The following is a 20131-nucleotide window of genomic DNA, read 5'->3' as shown; positions in this document are numbered from 1 at the left end:
CATAATTGAGTTTTGATATTATTAATTGCTTTTGGTCACCAAGGTCAATACTTATGTTTATGGTATAAGCCATCATAGAGGATACCATGACTGAATAGGGACAAGGGGAAATGTGTGCATCATGTAATAGAAATGGGACGGGGAAAAATAGGCTACAGAAATAACAGCGCAGACATTTAAAGGAAACAATAACACATGAACATGTCACTTAGATCAGCGTTACAATCTGACCTTGTGATCAGAGAGTTAGTAGATTTTATTTTCATTATTTTTTATTTTATTGGGCACTAAACATTCTACTATAGGCATCCAATTTACTTTGCTAATTCTTCTGGAAATATGCAGAACATTGACATTTACCAACTACTATTAAGAGTAGTGATGAGCAAAATCATAATGAAATATAACATGAGCCAAATTTCTGGAGATCAGGACGGGGGTGATTCGGAGACAGACACAGCAGAGTTGGTGATGCTGGCAGGAGGCACCTGTAAGAAAAAAACACATCTATGATCCCAGTGCTGCGTCCGAAGACGGAGGATCAGATCACAAGTCATTGCCCATCTGAGTAAGCTCAGCTTACCCCAAATGAATGGCGGAACTGCCTCATCCAGGGCCAGGAAGTCTGCAGATGCAGTCCCTGGCCATGCCTACAAAATGGGGGTGACACCCCCCCGTTTTGTAGAACAGTCGAATTCGCAGCCCCTGCTCCACTCATCAAACGGCTTTGGGGCACTGCAGGTGATCTCGCGGAGTGGGACATGCAGCACATGTGCAGTACAGATCCTGCGCATGTACAGGTCTCTCACAATCGGTGTTGTATGCAAACCATCAGGTTTGCATACAACACTGAATCAGGCCCAACAATCAATGTCTATTTTTGCATAATTTTGAACAGAGGGCCTGATTCTGAGATCTACGCTAACGCCACCGCAGCTGCAAATGTGTGCAGTGGCTGTGCGAAAATATGCCAATGTCACAGCCATAGGGTTTTCATTGGGACGCCAAACGATGGTTTCACAAATCCAAGCAACTGCATACAAAGAAACAGCATCGGTCAGAGAGCCGTCAATTATCGGACTTCTGAGTTGTGTGAGTTTGTATGTTCTCCTTGTGCTTGCGTGGGTTTCCTCAGGGTGCTCCAGTTTCCTTCTATGCTCCAAAATCACACTGGAAGGTTAATTGGCTTCTATAAAAAAAAAATATCCTAAATGTGTGTGTACTGTACATGTGTGTAATGTACAATTGTGTGTGTGTGTGTGTGTGTGTACTGTACATGTGGTAGGGAATATAGATTATAATTGTGTGCTATAAAAAAACTGGTAATATATAATAATAAATAGATAAAATAGGCACACCAATGCCCTTGCTCCTTGCTTAGTAAAGCAGGGACCAGGACATGCTCCCAAATACTGCTATCTGTAAATCTAGGTCCGCTTGTGCAAATGGATGCACATGGCGGGATCGAGAGATGATTCCACACTGCGCGTCAGCCATTTTGCACTCCATAAATGATTACCACAGAAGGAATTGCTTTTAGGTCTTGCTTACTCATTGATTTTGCAATGTGATTTACGTGCTTTGCAGTCACCGAGCACTGACCGCTTCCATCCCCGACCTAAAGCACTCGTTAGATCATCATTGATTCCTATGGCCACCATGTCTCCCCATTAATGTTACAGCGTATTTTAAAGTACAACGTGCTGTTAATGCAAAGCGAGTTGTAGTGCAAAAACGGAGGATCGGTGACCATGGAGATAAATGACTCTGTCACTGAGAGCTTTATATGCTGCAGACATACAGTCAGTGTACCATGACCGCAGCACAAGTAATATATAGTAAAGAAAAATTAAAGTGGGAGATAAGCCTTAAGGTTAGAGATCCACTATAACCATTAGAGGAGGCATTTCATTTACCATTACGTCAGCAGTTTGGCTTTTTAGTTAGATCTTATAGCGAAGCACGGACGTGATGTGTTTGCCATTTGAAAATAATTAGGAAATTTCTCTAAAACAATTAAAGAACAACATGTAGTGAAGGGTCAGTAGATTGTACATGTGTTATGTGTTTCTGTAGAACGTCGAGATTCTCAGTTATGCCCATGAATGTTCCTGTTCCTTTCTAGTCTTTCAATTATGTCTGAATGGACAAAATTCTTATTTTAAGAACTTGACCTTCCATCTGCAGTCACCCATATAATAATTGTCTTTCTGCTAGATTGTCAGAGTGCTAGGTTACTTCTGGTCAGAGATGTATTAAGAGAGGAGGAGGCCTGTGTGCATTCCTCTCTGCCCGGCGGCCGCTCGCGCACTGCCCGCAGCAGTAAGCTCTGAGCACTAGGCCACCATTTTCCCGGTGATTTTTCTACTGGACATGCGCAAACCCCGGGAAAATGGCAACGGCAGTCATTTTCCAGGTGTTTTGTGCAGCGCTACAGCCGACGCGGGACTTCGGAGGGGACAGTGTTAAAAAATATGGGTGCAGGGTGTGTGGCATGGGCCCCTCCTGGACCCAGGGGCCCGTGTGCATCGCACACCCTGCACACATTATGAAAACAATCTTGCTTCTGGTGCAGAATCTGTTATATTAACACATGCTGTTATCTGATAAAGCATGCAGATGTAGGGGCTCATTCAGAGTTGAAGGCAATATTCCTGCTTGTAAACAAGTGTGCATTCCAAGAAAGGATGCATCTATGTGACCGGACTGCTCCCATCCATTCAAGTGAGGTTGTAGTTGTCGTTATTATCTTGCAACTGCTCTATATTTGGTGCAAGAGATCCATCTGTACACACTCTGAGTAGCCCACAATTTTGTCTACACACCCAGGACAGGCCTATGGCACAGTGTGTTGCTGCCTTTTCACATTTACTAAGCCGCAAGTGGAGATGCCACTTTGAATCACCCATATTTGCCCCATTTGTTTTCCTGGTACTTGTCCTCAATGCCTCAACTGCCCCCAAGAGCTGAGGTTGGCTCTGTCCACCTTCGATCACCATAGAGCAGACATTGTAGCCATCCAGGAGACACTTTTTGGTTGGCAGCCCATGCAAGTGGAATGGAGTGGCCATTTTGTTCTGCACTAGTATCCCTTTTGCTCTTAAGCAGAAGGTGAAAGATAAGAATAGCAGCTTCCTTACTTTGATGGGTTCTGTTGCTGAGAAAGAGATTACCTTAGTTTCCCTTAATGTTACAGACTCTAGGCAGTTACCCTTTATTCATGAAGGATTTGAGAGGAAATTCAGAAAGTTCATCTGGGTAGCTGCATTTTTGGGGAGACTTTAACCGGGTGCATGACCCGAATATAAATAAATCTTACCCCCGGGCTGTGCCCCCCCCCTCCTTCTTGAGATGTAGGCTGCTCCCATGCATTTAAAAAAATATTGCTAAGTTTGACTTGTATGATACCTGGCATACCTATTTGCCTGACGAGAGAGACTACACTTACTTCTCTACTGCTAACAAGTCTTATTCCAGAATTGTTTTAGTCTTGCCCGGTAAGTGGAGACTCCAGTGTACCAAGCGGATCAAAATTGATCCCATATCCTGGTCTGGTCACGCCCTGGTTCTATTGGTCTGGGATAACGGTTAGTGCACTGCATAGGCCTTGGCATCTCCCTGAATACCAATCAACCAACCCTGAAACACTACAAGCATTATCCAATACTCTTTCCATACTCTATTTTCGCCTACTGGTGTTCTCTGAAGGCTGTGCTCAGGGGTACTTCTATCCAGAAAGTGGCTCAAATTAAAGTATATTGTCATGATCCACTGCAGTACCACTCTCCTACCAGTGGTGCTGCTCTCTCCTGTGGGCCTGTCTAGCATATTCCAGCTTGTTTAGTCCCATGGCCTTCTGTGATTCTGTGAGCCAGTCTTGATTATGGGCTGCACCTGTGTCTGCCGGATAAATTCCTGCTTCACAGTGCTTCCCTGGCTGGATCATCATGTCAATCCTCTGTGTCCATTCAACATGTCAAAACTTCTGTGCTAGTTCTCCGTGTCTGAAATTTTGTGTCAGATCATCAGGTTATTCTGCCTCATGGAGGGTACACACGGTCAGACATGGAGACGATCAGATAACAATAACTATCATTATCTGATCATCCTTCATGTGCTGGATGTTCGATATCGAACATCCAACACATACATCAACGCCCCAACTACTATAAACAACTATAGTAAACAGGCTAACCTGGTCGATATCAAGCAGATTGGCCTGCATGCACGGGCGATGGTCAATATCGATATCGACCATCCATGCCCGCGTATCCACCATCGTTTGGTCATTTGAATGGGTCAGAAACTGGTCGATTTGAATGATAATGATATAGTTATCGTTCAAATCGACCAGGGAAATCTGCGTATACGCAACATTAGTTCAAGTCTGGTCTCCTAATTCCTGATTTGTTACTGTATATGTTTTTGTATTTAACTTGCAAATTCAATCCTGCTCAGTTACACGCATGACCATACTATACATGGCCAAGATGTACCAGTATAGCTGGTCTGAATGGCAGTTTAGGGAACAGAACTCTGACAATTGCAAGAAGTAGTATTGGAAAATGGAGCTGATGAAGTATGCATCAGGTGTCATTCTCAAGCAGCAGGAGTTTAGTCCAAATAAACAGGTTTACTGTACCGGAGCATCACACCTACTGCATAATCAGTGGTGCTGACTTTACTCTTTACCTGGGCCTAGTGGCGTAACTAGGGTATGGCGAGCGAGGCACGTGCCCTGGGTGCAGTGAGTGCGGTCAGCGCTACACATTTACTCAGGATTGGCACTAGGCTTCCCTGCACCCAGCGCCGGTTCTGTGCTGCACACACAGCCGAGCCCCTTTCCTCCCCCTGAGCGCTTACCCAATAGCGACAGGCGGAGGGTGGGAGGCGGGCTCCGGCTGGTGTATTTACACACACATCGCCGCCAATGCGGCGGCGATGTGTGTGTTATCAAGCCAGCAGCCAATGAGAGTCAGACAGACTCTCATTGGCTGCTGCTGCTGCTGCACACACACACTGCAGCTGCCCAGCGGCTATGTGTGTGTTAATCAGTAGCCAATGAGAGTCAGACAGACTCTCATTGGCTGCTGCACCCACTGCAAGAGCTGGGCTGAAGCTCACTCATGAGCTCCGTCTTCCGGCTCCTGCAGTAGGTAATGGGAATGAAGTTTCTTCGAGCCCTGGAGGACTACGGTGGTGCGGACGGCAGTGGGAGCAGGAGCCAGAGTGGGGATTAAGGTAAGTGGTATTTTTATTTTTTTTAACTCGTGTTGTCTATTGGGGGCACTGCATCGGGGGTGGGGGGGGACCACTACTGGGGGCACTACTGGGGAGGGGGCTACTACTAGGGCACTGCATTGGGGGGTACCTCTACTGGGGACTACTACTGGGGGGACTTCTACTGGGGGCACTGCATTGGGGGGGACCACTACTGGGGATGGGACTACTACTGGGGTACTGCTTCGGGGGGGACTCACTACTGGGGGCACTACTGGGGAGGTGGCTACTATTGGGTGCACTGAATAGGGAAGACCACTACAGGGGGCACTGTATAAGGGGCACCGGATAAGGGGGATCACTACTGGGGGCCTGCATAAGGGGGAACACTACTGGGGACACTGTATAAGGGGCACTACTGAGGTTCTGCATAAGGGGGATCACTACTGGGGACATTGCATACTGGGGGTACTGTATTAGGGGCACTGCTGGGGGCCTGCATAAGGGGGACCACTACTGGGGGCACTGCATTAAGGTGCATATGGAATGGAAAGGAATGTTCAGAGTGATGAGAGAGGGGTGTGTGTCATGTTGACTCGCCCCATTTTTAAGTGGACACACCTCTTGTGACCACGCCCATTTTTCTACCACGTGCATTTAGGGGGGGGATGCTCCATTTTGAAATTTGCCCTGGGCTCCATATACCCTTGTTACGCCACTGCCTGGGCCTGGCCTGTTGGAGGGGCCTGGCGGGGCCCTGGGTCCTGCAGCTTCACTGTGTCTTCAACCTGGTAGTCTGTTATTCCTTCAAGGAATCTGTAGCTAACAGTCTGTACAGTCTGTTCCATTACAAGACTCCTGGCTCTAATCTGCTATTTGTTCTAAGACTTTGTTTCAACCAGTGTTACAAAGTGCTCTGTTTTTGGCTGCTGCACAACCCATAAACATTCCAAGTGCCTTTGATTCCGCCATCAACCCAGAGCTATACTTAGGATTGATCATGGCCGTGAAAACACATAGGTCAGTGACCTTATCACAAAAAAGTGATAATGTTTCAGGCGAGTATAACGGGATCTAACTGAATTGCCCAAAGGCAAAAAGATGCGGTAAGTCCCGTTTTATTTTCCTGAAAAATTATCAAGGCTATTTGAATACCGGCCTTAGTCATTACTAGACTAATTCATTATTTACCTTTGCTTGATGCTGTGTCTTCTGCCAGTTATGTCATGCACTGTACCCTGTGTGTGAATAAATCTGATTTGCTTCACCTCTATATCCATGATGCTCTTGTTTCTTCTAGGTACACACACACAGGGGAATTTGCCCTAGGACTCCTGACACATTCTCTGCCAAACAGGGCCAGATTATAGGCAGGACGAATGGGGCGATAGTCCAGGGGCCCCCACACCTTGGGGGCCCCAACACTGTCTAAAATATTGACTGGAACCTGGCTTTCGGTCCAGGCAGCATCACCGCACAGTCTCACTGCCACTGATTCACGGAACAGACAGTGGCTGTCTATGGAAGCCCCTTATTGACATAATGCCGCAATTCACGGGTGCACGGGTAGGGGCGGGGCCTAATGCAGTGATGGGCCCACCCCCATCAGAAGGCTGATGGGTTGCCTGCTGCAGCTGCAAGAGGATTGTGTGTGCGCTCCCTTCTCCCTCTCTCTCTTCCCCTCTGTCACCTTCTCCCTCTCCCTCTATTTCCCTCTTTGTCTCCCTCCCCATCCCTCTCTGTCTCACTCCCTCTCTCTCTCCCTCCTCTAATTCCCTCTCTCCCCTCACTACCTCTCTGCCCTTACTCCCTCTCTGTCTCTCTCCTCCCTCCCTGTTCCTTCCTCCCTTTCTCTCTCCCCTAACTCCCTCTCTCTCTCTCACTCTCTCTCTATCTATACTGTATCATTATATCTATCTATATCTCTATCTTTATCTATCTATAAATATCTTTATATATATATCTATCTCAATTTAAATATCTATTCTATCTATCTATATCTAAATATATCCCCCCACTCTAAATCCTGCGTGTTACCCTGGCAGTGGCCATTTTTTCCATGGGGCCCCCACAGCTTCTTTGCCCTGGGGCTCCCCACAATCCTTAATATGGTCCTGCTACCAAAACACAGACCGACTTAGATTCTACCCTCCAGTTGCTGGAACTCCAAAATCTATTGCACCCCTCTAGGTCACTTTATAAAGGTGCGGCAATGACTTCAGAAGCTGTGTACACTCCGCGTTTAGTCTGCCCCATCCTGCCTGTGTCATAAGTTTTATATTGCCAAAATAAAGCCTGGAGACTTTTGGATCTTAAATTGCAGGGACGTCAGGCTCATAACAGAGTCAAATACCTCCTTGACCCTCCTGGTAATAAATACTTGAACCCCTTGATATTGTCAATTTGGGCATTTACTATGGGGATGTAGTTTGGAAGCCAACTGTATAAATCCAGACATTCTAATCCCGGCATGGTACTAATGACAGGCGTCATTAAGCCCGACGCCCGGCATCCCGATCGAAACAGTGCCGGGCGCGGAGCTTAGGGTCAGGCTAGGGGAAGGGGGGGGGTTAGGCACCCCCGGGGGGAGGTTAGGATTAGGCACCCCCCAGGGGTCCTAGGTTTAGATGGCGGGGGAGGGGGGTTAGGTTTAGGCACTTAGAGGGGGGATTAGGGTTAGGCACTTGGGGGGGGAGGTTAGGGTCCCCTAAGGGAGGGTTAGGGGGGGGAATTAGGTTAGCGATTCTTACCTTAGGGACGATCAGGATTTTCACCCTTGCCGGGCTGCCGCTGTCTGGCAGTAATACCTACTACACCCCTTACTATGAGTTCTGGGCACTTACTATGCCCAGTTATATACAGATGTGTCCAAATACATCTAGCACCCTTGCACATTAAACAGCCCTTCTGCGCGACTTGGTAGCACCGAGCATCTTTTCATGCGATTTTCTCTCTTAACATCAACGGTAGACCATCAAGAAATGAGAATATGGAACCCACAATGGTTGGGAGGTGGAAAAGTCTTCTTGTAAATTACAGATGTGTCCACATACATCTATCCTCCATGCGCTACAAGTTGCGTTACACATGATGCATGAGTTCCATGCGACTCGGTAGCGCCAATAGTTTTTTCGTGCAACGTTTCCCTTAAAATGCGTCTTATTCTCAAAGTGAAGCGAGTAGGATGCTCAAGCAGCTTATGCTGAGTAAAATGATATGCGGCATGCCTATACTCTGTGTGCCTCTATGTCTGTGTTTCTACTACTATCACTTTCATATCAAATATACCCTCAAAAATCTGAGAACATTCCATGGAACGTGAAAGGAAATGTCATACCGCCGAATATCACTTAGTGGTTTATAAAATCCACATTTATTTGTCTACTTTTTGTTATACTTTTCAGTTTGTAGCTTTTAGACTGAAGTTTGGAGAGGGAAAAAGGAAATATACAGCACAGTACAGAACATAGGAAAGCCACAGACATGTTTCACATCTGCAATCAATTAAGGTTTTCATTGTCTAATATTTCAAACTTCAGAATTGAATCATTACATGTTGTGACTAGAGTCTGGGGTTAGAAGAAACACATGCACTGACCCACTTACTCACCTATTGCCTTTACATTGTATTCTAGAGCCAAAAACGTGAGGGAGACAAGTTCATAAATAAGTTACTTTGTATGACTTCAGGAGGAGAAATGGGGATGTAGTGAGCATTCTGACAGTCGGGATGTTGGGGGGGCACAATACCAACAGCGGCATCCCGACTGTCAGAATCCTGACAAATTGCTGAAGTATTAGGGTCAGGGGGAGACTTAGGGTTAGGGGGAGGGTTAGGGTCAGGCAGTAGGGGGATGGTTAAGGTTAGGCTGCGGGACAGTAGGGTTCGGCTGCGGGAGGGGTGGGTTAGGCTGTGGGAGGGGTGGGTTAGGCTGTGGGAGGGGTGGGTTAGGGTTATAATACTTACTGAATCTGTTGGGATTCTGACTGTCGGGATCCTGTACCCTACCCAGAGAAATGATATACTGTCCTCATCAGCACATTTTTCAGTTGGGGATTTCACATGCTGCTTGGTCTGCATTTCATATAGAGCAATCATAAGATGTTCAGCCCATATTTAAGAAGGAAACAAAATAGCACCCTGGCGCCTAATCAGATAAATACAAAAGGATCTCTCTAACCAATCAATGCTGCAGCTTCCCAATAAAGGTAATTGCCACACCTTTCAGAACTTAGGGACCTATTCATCATAACTAAAATATCTCTGGAGGTAATTAGGTTTAGAACTCGCATGGAGTTCTACCTAATTACAGGAGGAATTCATCATTCCTCCTCCCTATAACTATCTATTCCGAAAAGCTGTCTTTTTTGCGATGACAGCTTTTCAGGAAATAGATAGTTATTCCTGTCTACACTAACTTACCGCAGCTGGAATCAGTGCTGCGCATGCGCTGTTACATTCGTTAACCCAGCACATGCGCAGCACTGCCTACAGCTGCGGTAATTTAGTGTCCCCCCCCTCTCCGCTCACCCCCCCCCGTCCCGACTTACCTGCCCGCTGCAGCCACCTGTGGCTCCGTCTGCTGCTCTGACACTGTGTTCTCCAGGCAGAACACAGTAAAGTTTAGAAAAAAACCACTTTTTTTTATTTTCTAAACTTTACTGTGTTCTGCATGGAGAACACAGTGTCAGAACAGCCAACGGAGCCAGAGGAGAGACCAGGGAGCGCCGGAGGAAGCGGAGGAGGACCTGCCCACGTGCCTATTATTTGCCTAACAGTGGCAAATAATAACTCCATCAAATTTCGAAAATAATTAATTTTTGGAATTTGATGAATAGCATAATTTCCATATCCCCATACTAATGTACTAATGTATGGGGAATGTGGAAATTAACGCAGGGGGACTTAACCAGGAGATATCAGTGTCTTCATGAATACTAAAATAACAGTAATTAAGAAAAATACAATTTATTATTACACGATAATATGGCCATATCCTAAACACAATAAGACACTCTGAGGAAGCCACTGAGATACACTACAAGGCGGGGAAACGCGTTACAGGCTCCTTTTCTCTCCACACATCCATGCAATACTGAGATACCCTGCTGAGCTGCCCAGTGTAAGAAATTACAATAAGTACTCTGGGTGAGTAACATCAAATGGTTGGCAACAAGACCCCTGCCAAGTATCCCTGGACACTAGGGCTGGTGTAAGGGCAGTGAGATTATCATTTGGCTGGGCAGTATAACCCATTTTTACAGCATGGGAGGATTTGTATTTATATGAGAGGCTCCCCTATTGAAGCTGACTGATATAAACTGATATTGTGAACTTTGATACACCTATGATCAGTTCCCTTTATGTCTTCAAAGAACTGAAAGTACTGTTTTTTTTTTATCAAACAGAGCGATATGGATAAAAACTGACTGAAGATTTCCCAAATTTAGATTCGATGTATCACAGAGAATTATCCACTTAATTAGTGGAGTGGCTATCTTCCTTCACTTCTTGCGATTTGAAAGAAAAATATTATTAAGACAACAGAGGGAATATATTGAGATGTATGATTAAAGGAGTGTGGAGTATTATAACAATACATTGAAACCTTGTGTGAAGGTTTTGACTTTGTCCTTTGCTGCTAAAGAAAACGCTTAAAATTTTCTTTTATTGCTATTATTTTTAATGGTGTTTATTGTGTCTTATAGTGTGTAGGATATGGCCATATTATCGTGTAGTAATAAATTGTATTGAAAACTATTAAAGTGTCTCCAATTGGCAGCGCTTCCTATACTTATATATTTTTTCATATTTAAGAAGGAACATCCATAAAATGTCGAGCCAATATTTATGAAGGAATAATTTTATAATGTCCTGCAGCACCATAACTAGTGCTCCGGCCGCCCAGTGCCCGGCCCTACCCCTTTGCGCATTACATCATGACATCACTCATAGGGTGCTACGGGCTGCACTGCTGCATTGATTCCGGCTGCAGGGTGCTGTTTCAGGCACCCTGCAAGACAAAAGCAAGGGCTGTGGGCCGGCAACGGTGCTGCCCACAGAGCCTTTGGCACCGGTCTCTCATAGCTAGTTACGGCCATGATGTCCCACCTATATTGATGAAGGAACAGTTGTATGATGTCCAGCCCGTGTTTATGAAGAAACAATTGTATGATGTCCAGCCCATGACAATTGTATGATGTCCAGCCCATGTTTATGAAGAAACAATTGTATGATGTCCAGCCCATGTTTATGAAGGAACAATTGTATATTGTCCAGCACATGTTTATGAAGGAACAATTGTATGATGTCCAGCCCATGTTTATGAAGGAACAATTGTATGATGTCCAGCCCATTTTTATGAAGGAACAATTGTATGATGCCCAGCCCATGTTTATGAAGGAACAATTGTATGATGTCCAGCACATGTTTAGGAAGGAACAATTGTATGATGCCCAGCCCATGTTTATGAAGGAACAATTGTATGATGCCCAGCCCATGTTTATGAAGGAACAATTGTATGATGTCCAGCCCATGTTTATGAAGGAACAATTGTATGATGTCCAGCCCATGTTTATGAAGGAACAATTGTATGATGTCCAGCCCATTTTTATGAAGGAACAATTGTATGATGTCCAGGCAATATTTATGAAGGAACAATTGTATGATGTCCAGGTAATATTTATGAAGGAACAATTGTATGATGTCCAGCCCATGTTCCTGAGGGAAGAATTGTATGATGTCCAGCCAATATTTATGAAGAAACAATTGTATGATGTTCAGTCCATGTTTATGAACGAACAATGAATATGTCCAGTCCTACTTAAGAAACAAGCATATGATGTCCAACCCACGTTTAAGAACAAACCATGACATGATACCCTGACCATTTGTATGAAAGATAAATAATATAATGCCCAGCCTATATATAAGAAGGAACAACTATATAATGTCCTGACCATGTTTATGAGAGATTAATCATATGATGTCCTGACCATATTTAAGAAGGAACAAACATATGTCCAGTACATCTTTTATAAGGAACAATCACATGATGCTCAACCCATATTTAAGAAGGAATAATCATATAATGTCCAGCACATACTTAAGAAGGAACAATCATTTGATGTCCTGATCATATTTGAAGAGGGACAATGATATGACATCCAGCTATGGGCGACCGGAGCCGTCGCACAGAACGCAAAGACTCTGTCGGTGGCGCTGTAATCCCCCCGGCCCTTGCTCCTGGCTAGCATGGTGACTGGAACAGCTTCCTGCAGCCAGGACTGCTGCTGCAGCACCCGCAGAGCATCCTGTGGGCACTCCAGACAGGCACTCTGCACAGTATATCCTCAGGATGCCCGGTCAGCATTGCACTTACCGGAGAAGCTGGTCATGCCCCCTTCTGCGTGATGTAATGACATCATGCATGACATTGCGGGCTCAAAGTGCGGGATTGGCATAGGGCGCAACCATGCTCTGTTATGGCTCTGGTGGGCCTAATTCAGAGGTGGACACAGTTGCGGTTTCATATAATAATGCCGCGACCAAAATTCATCCTACCGAGAAGCCCACAAGCAGCGTCACTAATACGTCTAGGTGTATCTAGGTGCACCATCGAAACTTGCACCAGCCCTATGGCAGGTGCAATTTCTCTAGATGAACATGGAGCCCTGTGTCAGCGCTACTGTGTATTAGATGCAGTCAAAGATGGCGACATGCCCACATATAACTAATCACCCCCCTATTACCTCCAAGGAATGCCCACTGAAATCAGTGCCTCTTGCATCCAAATTCGTTCTGCTTCTCCCAGCGGTAACCATTGAGACGCATGCACGGTGCGACTCAGACGCATTCACATTACTTCTGACATCGGCCAACTGCGTGCATATCGGCAATGCAGCAATTAGCGAGCGCCTCTGGATCAGGCCCAGTTTGTCGTATTACTTCTCCAAGCACTCAGAAACCACATCTAATATTATATGGATAATGAGGTTAAATTGTATATTTTAGGGAATATAGGCCCTCATTCAGAGCCGTACGCTCTGAGCAGAGCGCACGCTCTGAATGAGGGCCGGGCTCCATTTTCATGGAGCGTCCTCCTGGACGCTCGTATAGCTGTGGGTCACCACCCACAGGCTATACGAGCGTGCATTGTGATGGTCGCGATGGTCGAGACCATCGCGACCATCGAATTTGCGAGCCGGAGCCTGCGGTTGAGAGTTTTCAACCGCAAGCTCCGGAGTGATTTTGGCTCTATCAGAGCCAAAATCACTCCCACTGACATCACTAGTGATGTCAGTGGGCCGGCTTCTGACGGGAGGCGTTCCCGTGGGAACGCTCCCGTCAGGGAGGCACGCCCCCGGCACGCCCACCAAAGGGGGCGTGCTGTCAATCAACATTGACAGCACGCCCCCTTTGATCGGACACAACGAGCGAAGGACTTTCCTTCGCTCGTCGCGTCTGGCGCATGCGCACGACGGAGCTCCCTCCGTCGTGCGCATGCTCAGTCCATAACATCGACCCACTTGCGAGCGGACAGCCGCTCGCGAGTGGGTCTGAATCAGGCCCATTATTTCTTTGAAAAAACATAATCACCCATGATAACCATAAATGGCAGCAAAATAAAACCGTATGTGTGTACAAATGCCAAAACTATCCTTTGGACAAAATTACAACCTGATTCAAGAGGAGATAAACATAATTAAAACAAAGTTTTATGTCTAAATATTCCTAGTAATCAGATACCTTGAAGATTATTCCCTAATTGAAAAGATAATGTTCTTAGCACAGGGAGTGTATTTCCACTTAGGGTTATACAGCCAAGCCTTTGTTCTCCGAAAACATGAAAATGTTAAGTTTGTATTAACGATAATGGAAAATGAAAGATGCAGCCAAGTGACACGTAAAATAATAAGGTCATTTATGAGCCACAAAAGTGAAAGAAAAGAAAACACAGTGAAAAAGATCAAGTCAAGATGGCAACATGCACAGGGGTGTAATGGAGCTTGATGGGTGGTATGAGAAAAACAGTGGTGGAGAGGGCGCATTCATAAGACTTTCCCTGCTTTTCAGAGGGGTGCACAGCGTATTACTTCCTGCTAGGGAAGCCATACTAGGATGGGAGTTGTCGGGATCCAATATTTTATAGTCTTCTATTTTTAAATACTAAACTCTCTCTCGTCAGTGATCTACTCCTATGAATGGCAGTCAGTTTTGTGGGTAAGGAAGATTGTGGTGGGCATCAGGGGTCATGTAGGCAGTGCAGTCTTTGGTATGGAGGGGCAAGGTGGATAGTACAGACAGCAGAGGGATAGTGTTTGGTATGGAAGCGTCAAGGGAATAGTGCAGATAGGTAGAGGTGAGAATGAAGGGGTCAGGGAGGTAGTACAGATAGGTAGTGGTGAGTATGGAGGGGTCAGGGAGGTAGTGCAGATAGGTAGAGGTGAGTATGGAGGGGTCAGGGGCTAGTGCAGATAGGTAGTGGTGAGTATGGAGGGGTCAGGGAGGCAGTGTAGATAGGTAGTGGTGAGTATGGAGGGGTCAGGGAGGTAGTGCAGATAGGTAGTGGTGAGTATGGAGGGGTCAGGGGCTAGTGCAGATAGGTAGTGGTGAGTATGGAGGGGTCAGGGAGGCAGTGTAGATAGGTAGTGGTGAGTATGGAGGGGTCAGGGAGGTAGTGCAGATAGGTAGTGGTGAGTATGGAGGGGTCAGGGGGGTAGTGCAGATAGGTAGAGGTGAGTATGGAGGGATCAGGGGGTAGTGTAGATAGGTAGTGGTGAGTATGGAGGGATCAGGGAAGTAGTGGTGAGCCACCCAGTAACCCTTGCAATGCTGGTCAGTTTTGATAAATGAGACCACTACACATGTACTAACAATGTTGTGCCCCCCATATTAAGCCTCAGTGTATTGCATTTACTTTATACCACACTGTAGTGCCCCCCCACTAGTGCCCACTTATTATTCCACTGTAATGCCCACATAGTAGCAAAAAGTGCAAGTTGCCTCTGTAACAATGGTGCAAAGTGCTCTGGTGTCCAACTCTGCAAATGGCCCCAATGTTTCTGATTTACATGTTTTGATGCCATTTATATCTAGATTTTTAAATTGCTTCCCCTAGACATCTGATTTGTAAAGGTAATAATCTAAATATAGGGTGTTATTTGTAAGTAACACAGAAATATAATTTTGCGCAGAACGCCCTTTGCGATTTATCCGCTTGACCGCAAACCTATGCATACAGCACTTTATTCAAGCACAGGCTCATAGTTAATCGCAATTTCCGATTTTTAGAAAATAAAAAAAAATTCCATCCCTGCAACCTAATCACAGTCATACCTGTAAATCTCAAACTGTAACTCCCTCCCCTTGTTATACCTGTCTCCTTGTTATGCAACCTGTAGTGCCCACACATTATGCCGCACTGTAGTGCCCACACATTATGCCGCACTGTAGTGCCCACACATTATGCTGCACTGTAGAGCCCACACATTGCCACGTGTAGTGCCCACACATTATGCCACCTGTAGTTCCCACACATTATACAACACTGTAGAGCCCACACATTATGCCGCACTGTAGAGTCCACACATTACCACGTGTAGTCCAACACATATGCCGCCTGTAGTGCCCACACATTATGCTACACTGTAGTGCTCACACATTATGCCGCACTGTAGAGCCCACACATTGCAACATGTAGTGCCCACACATTACCACGTGTAGTCCCACACATATGCCGCCTGTAGTGCCCACACATTATGCTACACTGTAGTGCTCACACATTATGCCGCACTGTAGAGCCCACACATTGCAACATGTAGTGCCCACACATTATGCCACCTGTAGTGCCCACACATTATACCGCCTGTAGTGCCCACACATTATGCCACCAGTAGTTCCCCCCCACCCAGGGCCGGTGCAAGGTGTCATAGCACCCTAGGTAAAATTTTTAGCCCATCACCCCTCACCCTGACTTTTGAAAAAAAAAAATTCTTACCTGATCCTGACTGATGTGGCTGCGGTCCAGGAGCACGGATGTCTGATGTGAACGCTGTGCATAGTCCATTGCTGCGGTAAGATTTCTAGGTGGAGGTGAGGGTAGACTACATGTTAGGGCAAAAGGGCAGGCAGCAGTAAGAAGAGACTTACCACATCATTTAGTCGCTATCCATCTATCCTCCTACAAGTGCGGCGCTCAGGGCTTGACAAAATAAATGTAGAATAAGGCAGATATATGGGGGGTAGTCAAGAAGCTAATGGTTGAAATTCCCGACTTAGAAATCCCGGCAGGGGACTAATGATGGGCGTCGAAATTCTGACGCCCAGCATACCGAACGAAGGTAAGCCGGGCGTCGCGAGTGGCCAGCCGTGGGAGGGGAGGGTTAGGTTTAAGGGCTCCCAGGGTAACTTAGGGTTAGGCACTCCACCGAGAGGGTTAGAGTCAGGCTAGGAGAAGGGGAGGTTAGGGTTAGGCACCCTCGGGGGGGAGATTAGTTTTAGGTATCCCCCGGGAGGGTTAGGTTTAGGGTGCGGAGAGGGGGGGATTATGTTTAGGCAATCCTGGGGGGAGGTTAGGGTTAGGCACTAGGAGGGGAGGTTAGGGTTAGGCACCCCTGGGGGAGGTCAAGCACTAGGGGGGGAGGTTAGGGTTAGGCACCCCTAAGGGAGGGTTAAGGTGAAGAGAGGGGAGGGTTAGGTAGGTTACTTACCTACGTCAGGATCTGCGCTCATACTGGTGTCGGGATTTGAACCGCCGGGCTCACGTCCGGCGGTCATTCATAACACACCCAGATATATATCTAACATTTCAATGCCTTTCATTTATGGCATTGTCATCAGGGAGCACCCATAGATTAAAGACAATGAAACATCGGATATATATCTGCCTTATTCTACTTTGTTTTGTCAATCCGTGAGTGCCGCCCTTGTGCGGTCTCTACATGAGGGCACCAGGCACAGAAAACTATATGAAGTGGTTGTGCTGGACATTGTAGTCTACAGGACTGGCACTCACAGGAAAATTCTAATACCTTGTCCAGTACCCTCACATGACGATAACATATTCCAACAAGAGGAGCGGCACTCGCTGCCTATGATAAATTGGTAAATGATCCACAATGCAGCAGATGCATGCTGACGTTTTGGTGATGGATGACAGTGCAGATTTGAATAAAGCACTGAAGCGTAGGCATACATCTCTGCATTGTGGATCATTTACCGTAGGCCACAAGTGCCGCACCTCCTGCTGGGAAAAAACAAACAAACAAATATATATATTATAAAATAAACTGTGAACATTGAGCTCGATTCAATTCAGCACGATGCTAAATAGCCCCGGGAGGGAACTCCCGGACCTATTCAATTCACTGCGCTGTTTGGTCTGACAGTTGCCTGTTAAGTCGTAGAATGCCGGTTATTGCGACTTAATGAGGGTATTTAGTCTCGAGATCCGGCATTATCCGGCTAAAGTGCCGGCCACGTGTCTGTGCCGTGCTAAGCTGGAAAACAGCAGCGCGGCCAGCACTTTTGTCGGATTTCTCCTCGCACCTTCAGGGGGTGCGAGCAGTGGCGTAACTATGGAGGGTGCAGGGGGTGCGGTTGCTATGGGGCCCGGCGGCTTAAGGGGCCCGCCGGCCCAGCGATCGCACCCCCTGCACTTTCCATATGCCGGGCGCCCGCTGAGATTGTGTTACCAGCGGACGCCCGACTCCTACTCAAACCCCCGGCGGCAGCCGGAGGACGGAGCTCACTCCGTCTTCCGGGTCCCGCAATGCACTATGGGAGTGACGTCATGACGTCATTCTCATAGTGCCGAGGAGCGGACGCCGGGGACGGAGCTCAGGAATGAGCTCCGTCTTCCGGTTCCCGCAGTGCACTATGGGAGTGACGTCATGACGTCACTCTCATAGTGCCGAGGAGCGGGCGACGGGGCGGTCGGCGGCTTCACAGGAGCGAGGATAAGGGAAGTTTTTTTTTGTTTGTTTTGTGTGTGCGCACGCGCCCGCGCGCGTGGGGGAAAGTTACTGGGATCTCACTACTGGGGGCATTACAGAGGGCTCACTACAGGGGGCAGCTACTGGGGGCATTACAGGGGGCTCACTACAGGGGGCAGCTACTGGGGGCATTACAGGGGGCTCACTATTGGGGGAAGCTACAGGGGGCAGCTACAGGGCTTCACTACTGGGGCCGCTACAGGGGGTCGCTACTGGGGGCTCACTACAGGGGGCTCACTACTGCGGGCATTACAGGGGGCTCACTACTGGGAGCAGCTACAGGGGGTCACTACTGGGGGCAGCTACAGGGGGTCACTACTGGGGGCTCATTACTGGGGGCAGCTACAGGGGGTCACTACTGGAGCAGTTACTGGGGGCTCACTACAGGGGGCTCACTACTGGGGGCATTACAGGGGGCTCACTACTGGGGGCAGCTACAGGGGGTCACTACTGGGGGCTCACTACTGGGGGCAGCTACAGGGGGTCACTACTGGGGGCAGCTACAGGAGGTCACTACTGGGGGCAGCTACAGGGGGCTCACTACTGGGGGCAGCTACACAGGAGGACGGAGTCTGGAAAGGTAGGGAAAGTTAGGGTCCTCTATAACGTGACAGAGCGACAGTGTTTCTATTGGAATCCAATAACAATTGTTCAAAAAGGAGCTATAAACATATGCTTGTTATAACCACATTTTTTCCACAGGTGCCACATTATTAATATATTTCTATGACAAACAGCGCTCATTTACCCAACTAAGGGCCTGATTCAGTGCCGGACGCTCTGACCAGAGCGCTCGCTCTGAATCAGGGCCCTCCTCCATTAAAATGGAGCGTCCTCCTGGACGCTCGTATAGCTGTGGGTGACCACCCACAGCATATACGAGCGTCCAAAAAGATGGTTGCGATTTTCTTGACCATCGTGACCATCGGACTTGCGACGGAAACCCTGCGGTAGGGTTTCCCAGCCACAAGTCCTGGAGTGATTTTGGCTCTATCAGAGCCAAAATCACTCCCACTGACATCACTAGTGATGTCAGTGGGGCCGGCTTCAGACAGTAGGCGTTCCCATGGGAACGCCTCCGTCTGGCAGGCATGCCCCCAGCATGCCCACCAAAGGGGGCGTGCTGTAACTCACCATCGACAGCACGCCCCCTTTGGTGCGAGACCCGGAGCGACTGCTTGGCTGTCGCAGTCCGGGTCTCGCGCATGCGCACGACGGAGCTCCCTCCGTCGAGCGCATGCGCAGTGGGGAACATCGACCCACTTGCGAGCGTACTGCCGCTTGCGAGTGGGTCCGAATGACCCCCTAAGTCTTCAATCTGGAGTGAGCCAAGTGAATGTGTGACAGAAAGTGTTTTTCAACTCAATCCCGGGTAGGGATTGTCATCGACCATCGAAAATTCAAAACCATTGAGGGTTTATGACCGATATCGAATAGTTTTAACATCGATGACAGAGAGCCAATGGTTCTTTGCCATCGATGTACGAGTAGCAGCCGATATTTATTTATTTTTTTCTGGACTGGACAGAGTTTAGGCCCGGGGCCCACTAAGCTCCGCCCCCTTTTTTGATTGGCCTCATTCCCAAACAGCAGCCGTGCCATCGAGGGGTGCAAACCATCGATGGTTCACCATAGATGTTTTTTCTACCATCAATGGTAACCACCGATGGACCCATCAATGGCAATCATTGATGGACATCCTTCCAATGGCCATCCCGAGATTGAGATTTTTCAATCCCGAATTTTGGGATTGACAAAATGAGGCAGGATTGGCTTCCCACCTCCCGCGAATATATTTGGAGATTGGGGGCCTGATTCAGAGGTGCACGTAGAGTTGATGCCATAAGCAAGCAGCCGATGCTTTCAGTCTGCCAATGTGTCTGAGTCGCACTGGGCATGCACCTGATGGTCGCAG

General features: G+C 47.4%; 1 long non-coding RNA gene across 1 annotated transcript in view; it reads right to left on the bottom strand.

Annotated features, from left to right (window-relative positions):
- Positions 1-288: 288 nt before the first annotated feature.
- Positions 289-20131, bottom strand: part of LOC148439509 (uncharacterized) — a 28993-nt gene continuing 9150 nt past the window's right edge. The window contains exons 2-3 of the long non-coding RNA XR_015876207.1: positions 16221-16305; positions 289-488 (exon numbers count right to left, since the gene is read on the bottom strand). This is a non-coding gene — a long non-coding RNA (uncharacterized LOC148439509). The remainder of the gene's footprint in view (positions 489-16220; positions 16306-20131) is intronic.

Source organism: Taudactylus pleione, unplaced genomic scaffold (assembly GCF_031769625.1).
Source record: "Taudactylus pleione unplaced genomic scaffold, aTauple2 ptg001739l, whole genome shotgun sequence".
NCBI lineage: Eukaryota > Metazoa > Chordata > Amphibia > Anura > Myobatrachidae > Taudactylus > Taudactylus pleione.
This window is presented reverse-complemented; position numbering and strand designations above follow the sequence as displayed.